The following is a 6,000-nucleotide window of genomic DNA, read 5'->3' as shown; positions in this document are numbered from 1 at the left end:
TGACCCAGTGGCAGCCCCTCTCCCGCTCCATGACCCGGTGGCAGCCCCTCTCCCGCTCCATGACCCGGTGGCAGCCCCTCTCCCGCTCCATGACCCGGTGGCAGCCCCTCTCCCGCTCCATGACCCGGTGGCAGCCCCTCTCCCGCTCCATGACCCAGTGGCAGCCCCTCTCCCGCTCCCTGACCCGGTGGCAGCCCCTCTCCCGCTCCATGACCCGGTGGCAGCCCCTCTCCCGCTCCATGACCCAGTGGCAGCCCCTACTCACTGCACTCTCTGCTCTCTCCTCAGATCGAGGCTGCTCTCATTTTCCTCCCCGAGTCTCTCCTCTCCACTCTAGAGCAGCCGGGGGACCCTCAGGGTCGAAGGTTTCACCCTGTCTGCTCCTTCTGACAGCACCTCCCGACCCCCCAGCCGCCATGGAGGAGCTCCCAGCCCAGCACTGAATGCAGCGAGGTAAAGACTCCTCATCCTCAGCCCACATTATAGCACAGGGGGATGTAAATCAGAGAAGCTACACACAAAGCCTGTGGGTTAGAGGTGCCTTGTCACTGCCAGCAGCAGGGCAGGGGCTGTGCCCCCACATCACAGGGCAGAGCAGGGGGCACTCACTGGGCTTGGACTAGGAAGCAGCATTTCTCTTTGCTAATTAATTGGAGAGCGACATGATCTGCCCTCTCCCTCCCCCTCTTCCTTCCTTTTCTCTTTCTCTTCTTCCAGGTGGAATCCAGGGATCAGAAGGCATTACATGTATTTTGCAAGGTCTGGGGGGCATTGCAATGTCACATCAGGCCAAGAGGAGGGGGCACATGGAATAATGGGAGCTGGCCATTGTGATGGAGGCTGGGAAGTCATAGCCAGCCACATCCCCTGCTGCATGCACAGGGCACATATACTGTACTGTATGCATGGACTGGAGCAATCCTGGGGATCTGAGGCCTGGGCCAAGGGAGGGCTTTGTGCGTAACAGCAGAAAGAGAATAAGTCACGCAAAGCAAGTCATTAAAATCTGTAAGGGAAAAAAAAACCCAAACCGATATTATTTATCATTTCTGTACGCACAAGTTCGATTGAAAAACCTGGAGGGGCGCGCGAGGGGTTAATAAGTCTTCGTAGGGACCGCCGCGTTAGAAGACCACCGCGTTACGGAGGGGATCGGATGGAAATAATATCCAGCGGCGGCTTTGATCTTTTAAACCCTGGCCATGATTTTATTTTTTAACCCCGTCCGAGATTTAATTTTTTTGTTTTCCGGAATATTTTGTCGAGTCTTGTGATTCGCATCGCGTTGATTGAATAGATGGTTTGTGGATTTTTTTTGCATATTTTGGTTACGATAAAAAAAAACAAAAAAAAGGAAAAGAAACCTAATTTTACGATAATGTGTTCTTCCGGAAATTTTAAAATTAAATAAAAAGGTAAATATTTACTAATGGGTAGAATGTAGATAATTTATCTGATGAGCGATCGTGGTATTATAGGGTAGAGCTCGTCCGCTACGTGCAGTAATTATATAAACCCCCCCCTCCCTGCTGCGATTTAATAGCTTGCCCCCTAATAATCGCTCAACCTGTCATATCCCCGGTGCGGTGTAATAATATTAATATCTGTCCTGTCCCCAGACTCTGCATTTCATGGCGCAGTTGTGAGCCAAGTGCGTGCCCATGTCACAGCCTTTGGTCACTGATTGTAATCAATCAGTCCCAGAATCAGGCAGAGGGGAGGAGGAGGAGGAGAGGGAGACAGGGAGTGTGTCAGCCAGAGAAAGAGAGGAGAGAGAGGAGGCAGCAGCAGGGAGATCTCTGGCTCTACAGGGAACACCATCCGCGTGCAGCATCCAGCCCAACATGGACTTTAAGAGGTAGCGAGCGGCGCTCTCAGACTTTGCCAAACTCCTAACCATTGCCGGGCAAGGGAGGTATAGATTCCAGTGGCTTGGACCCTTTAAGAAAGCATCAGTTTGCATGTTATTTTGTTTGCATTCCATGTACTAATAAAGCTAGGGCGATCCACTAAGAGTTAAATGCCTTCTACCGGTCTCTAGCATGTGTGTATTTTAGCCGCCGCATTATGAATGTTTGCGTTATTTACTATGTGGTTTTATTTGTTTTTACGTATGGCTTCGTTATACATGGGGACGTCACTTTCTGGAACCGTTCGAGGGCTGAGTGCCGCACATCCAATATTTAAGTGTCGTATACAGGGCAGCTGCTTGGCAAGACTGGCATCGGCGACCAACTTCCGAGGGCGAGTGGGTTTAGGATGCGTAATGCCGCTTTACTTTGTGCGTATGTTATGCCGGCTCTTTTCTTGGATGGTTGAATTGCAGTGTGGAAGGCTAAATTCCTGCCAATTGTAGGCAGCTAGTGTTTCCCCGATCCGCAATTAAAGTGCGATACATACGATGCGGCGCGTTACGCTGCTGCCGAAATTGCTTAGTGGATTTTCCAAATGCTTAGAAATTAATAACAGTTTGATTAAAGCCCACAGTTATTGCATTGTGACGCCCCCTCCTCTCCCATACTGAGCGTTTCGCCAGCTGCCGTATTAGTCCTCTTTATACCGATGTGGAGAGACAGCCTTTATGTTCTATTGGTGCATTATAAAGTATATTCCTATGTATATAGCTTCCTTTCCCCCTGTATATGGTGTATATGGCTTGTCTTATGTGTAATGACAATGAACAGGTGTCAGTAATGTCTGACGATCCCGCATGACGAGACTGTCCACTTGGAAATGTCTCCTTGTCTTTATTAGAGGCTGTATATACGTGATTACATGTTTGTGAGTAATACTATTTTTACAGTATAAATATATTGCCGTCACTTATATAATATATATGGAAATCTATTTACAAAGTGATGTCTGCGTTTTTGGCCGTTGATACTCAGTTGTAGCCGGGCTGAAGTTGTTATTGACTAGTTTTATAGTTCGGAGTTACAATGATTTATTAGGTTTGTCAAAAGTCCTATGGAAAACCGCAGAGTTTTGCAAATTTACAGAATTGTTTCTGTGTGTTATACCGAGACACATATACGTGTAAATATTGACGGGAACACGTAACACTCTATTATTTGTGTACAGCATTGATATGTAATGCTTTGAAATATATCTAAATAAATAAACACACATTTGTGAATAACATTAGAAACAGATTCCGGCTCACGAGGTTAAAGCTTGATTCGTTTATTGATGCATTCTGAAACATGGCTGAAGATGTCAGAGTTGTCGCCGCTAAGACCGTATTGACACGCGCATAGACACAGAGATGTGACGGCCATGTACGGTCCGTAGTTGCAGAGCCAGTCATTACAGTAAAGGGGTTTGGAGGGCAAGTCGGACCACTAGGGCACGTGTCCGGTGCGGGGTTTTGTGGACAATCGCTGCACACAGATTGTAATGTGCTCCCACATATGGCTATTTGTACATGTTATAGAGCTATGTTATGTTCCTTTTCTCTATCCTGGGTTAGTAGCAGTGTGATATAGACTTACCTACAGTGTATTAGTTTGCTATATATATTTTTTTTTTTACAGTGAATTGCAGCAGAAATCGCTGCGGCATCTGGGCTACTGAAGCACTACGAGAGAGAGCGTACCCATAGCCGTTCCTATAAGTTCGAGTAACCGACTTACCCGCCGTCCCGTGTAAAACAGACCCATCCTGATATTACAGTGGGATCGTTGATATCGTAGACTCTTCTATATCAGTGATGTGCGGGAGTTGGGGCCCAGGCTCTAACTTTTGTGCCGAGTTGTCTGTTTTGCTCTGTGATGACCCAACCGGGTGCCTAACATGTAGTGTTTTGCGCTCTCTATAGTGACTACCACCGGGGCTGATCACTCTCTGTACGTCGCTCGTTAACATCTGTCTGCTGACGTCGGGACTCTTCCATGAGCGTTGCATTTGTGTATTCTTCATAGGTATTTACCGCTCGAGATGGAATAATTTTGTCATTTCGCACCGCGCGGCAAGAATGTCTAGTAGTGAATGAGCAGAGCTGCGAGCCGGGCTGCAGAAGAAAGCAGGTGCTGTCTCCTAGAAAGTGGCCATTCAGAGGAAAATTAACAAAAGCAGCTGCTCATCGGACTTTTTTAGAGGGTTTTGAAAGTGTTTTTTATTTTTCATCTGTACTAGTACAATCCCTTGGCAGATATATTTTGGGAAGAATAATATATATATATATACTGTGTATATATATATATATATATATATATATATATATATAATCATGTAAGACATTACCGTATACCGTATATCCTGGAGAAAGGGTTAAATAACCATCAGCGTCGTTGTGTTGTGTGGTCTCTGTTCCGTAGATACGCGTCCGTATGATTGGATGCAATGTAGCTGAAGACATTATGCACGGTGCAGATATAGCAGAGCTGAGTTTGCTATGTAACCCATGTAAGTGAGAGCGGCACCATTTATTTGCAGAGCTGCCGTCTTGAGTCTAAGAACAACATCTGTATAAGTTTGTATGTTTTCATAGAATTTGCATGGGACTGCCCCAAGTAATTCCTCCCTCACTTACAAAATAATGAATAATTACCATATGCTGACTGTGAATGATAATCTCCCGGGGATCCATGCAGGGATATGTTAGCGCTGTAGAACAGAACCATATTATTTTGGGGTTTACATTGGACTATAAGGAAAAGAGCTGCATAAAGAGTTAAACTTTTGCCGCATCTAATCAGCGGTACAGTGATCTATATTTTGTCTTGCTCCATGTCTCCCTGCATTACTGCATATGTGTCATTTAGATGAAACCACCCTGGTCGTATTTCATTTATTTATTTTTTTTTTGGAAGGGTTGACAAGTTTTTTTTTTATGTTATTATAATTGTTCCGTTTTATTACGTTTTGTAAATAGTTTTTCAAGTAGGACATTGTCACTCGCTGCCTGAAAATGGCTCTACGATGTGTCCACGTTGATTAATGTTTTTGGCAAATTAAAAAAAAAATAAAAAGCCAAAAACCAATAATATGACGAGTAGTCATAATCCCCAGTTGTGAAGGTAAAAAGGTGAATACAGGCAATATCAAAAGGAAGTAATGCGGCACATGTAACAGTTGGGCCCCGCGCAGATGGCAGCATGTGAGATTTGATATGTACCCTAAATACCGCATTGATTAAAAATAAAAAAAATATATATACCGGTATATAATTTTTATTTATTTTTTACATATCAAATATCTGTGAACCCAGACTGCACCCCTGTATACCTCTGATCTGACTCTGAGGGTGTCACAGATTGGTTACAGCGTAGTCGTGGAGGCATATGCCAGTGCATGGCGCATTATTTTTCCATTGTATGGAATATGGCGCCACATGGCTGCCACATACACTGCCAACACAAGCGACATCCGCCCTCGATATAGTATAATTCTTTTATTGTGGCATTATCAGGACCAGTCAAGTGTCAGATTATCATGGGGGTCCTATAAAAGAGACCACTACTTCCATACCACGCGTGCGGCCGCGTCTTCCCATATTTTATTCTGTCCATTAATGCTTTTATCTTTTGCAATTAATGGATTTTTTTTTATATACTTGAAGGTAATGATCTGCTGACATATCAGACACAGAGGGGTTAAAAGGTCGTCCGCATCGAGCACCACAAGAAATTAGTAATCAAAGGGCTACTGTGCAGACAGGCATGTGATTGAATCCTCGCTCAGCGCCGTTTGGCCTCTTTTCGACAGGCTGCTGTATCATATACGACTTGATTAAAAAGAAATAAAAAAAAGCTGAATTATATATTTGAATTACTTTTAATAAATGTAATAAAGCAGGAAGAGCTCAGTATTATAGTATAATAATTTATTATTTTATAATGGCTGAAAAATAGAACTAGAAAAAAGTGAAAGTTGCCTACAGCAACCTGTCAGGTTCCAGCTCTCATTTTTCAGAGGCCCCCTGGAAAATGAAAGCAGCAATGGGATTGGTTGCTATTAGTAACTATCCGTTTTCAGTGATGGTTTCTAGTTGCTAACATT

General features: G+C 44.3%; 1 protein-coding gene across 6 annotated transcripts in view; it reads left to right on the top strand.

Annotated features, from left to right (window-relative positions):
- Positions 1-244: 244 nt before the first annotated feature.
- The window catches only part of MPPED2 (metallophosphoesterase domain containing 2), a 227,723-nt gene continuing 221,967 nt past the window's right edge, over positions 245-6,000 (top strand). For 3 of the 6 annotated variants that reach the window (XM_073576291.1, XM_073576295.1, XM_073576293.1), the window contains exon 1: positions 245-453. The gene's annotated coding sequence lies outside the window, so the exon portion shown is untranslated. Of the gene's footprint in view, positions 454-1,365; positions 1,859-6,000 lie in introns of those variants that run through there. The other 3 variants (XM_073576298.1, XM_073576294.1, XM_073576292.1) reach the window with 2 other exon arrangements.

The sequence above is a fragment of the Dendrobates tinctorius genome, unplaced genomic scaffold (genome assembly GCF_039654945.1).
Source record: "Dendrobates tinctorius isolate UK_male_01 unplaced genomic scaffold, ASM3965494v1 ptg000048l, whole genome shotgun sequence".
Taxonomy (NCBI): Eukaryota; Metazoa; Chordata; class Amphibia; order Anura; family Dendrobatidae; genus Dendrobates; species Dendrobates tinctorius.
The sequence above is the reverse complement of the archived record's forward strand: the minus strand, read 5'-3'. Positions and strand labels throughout refer to the sequence as shown.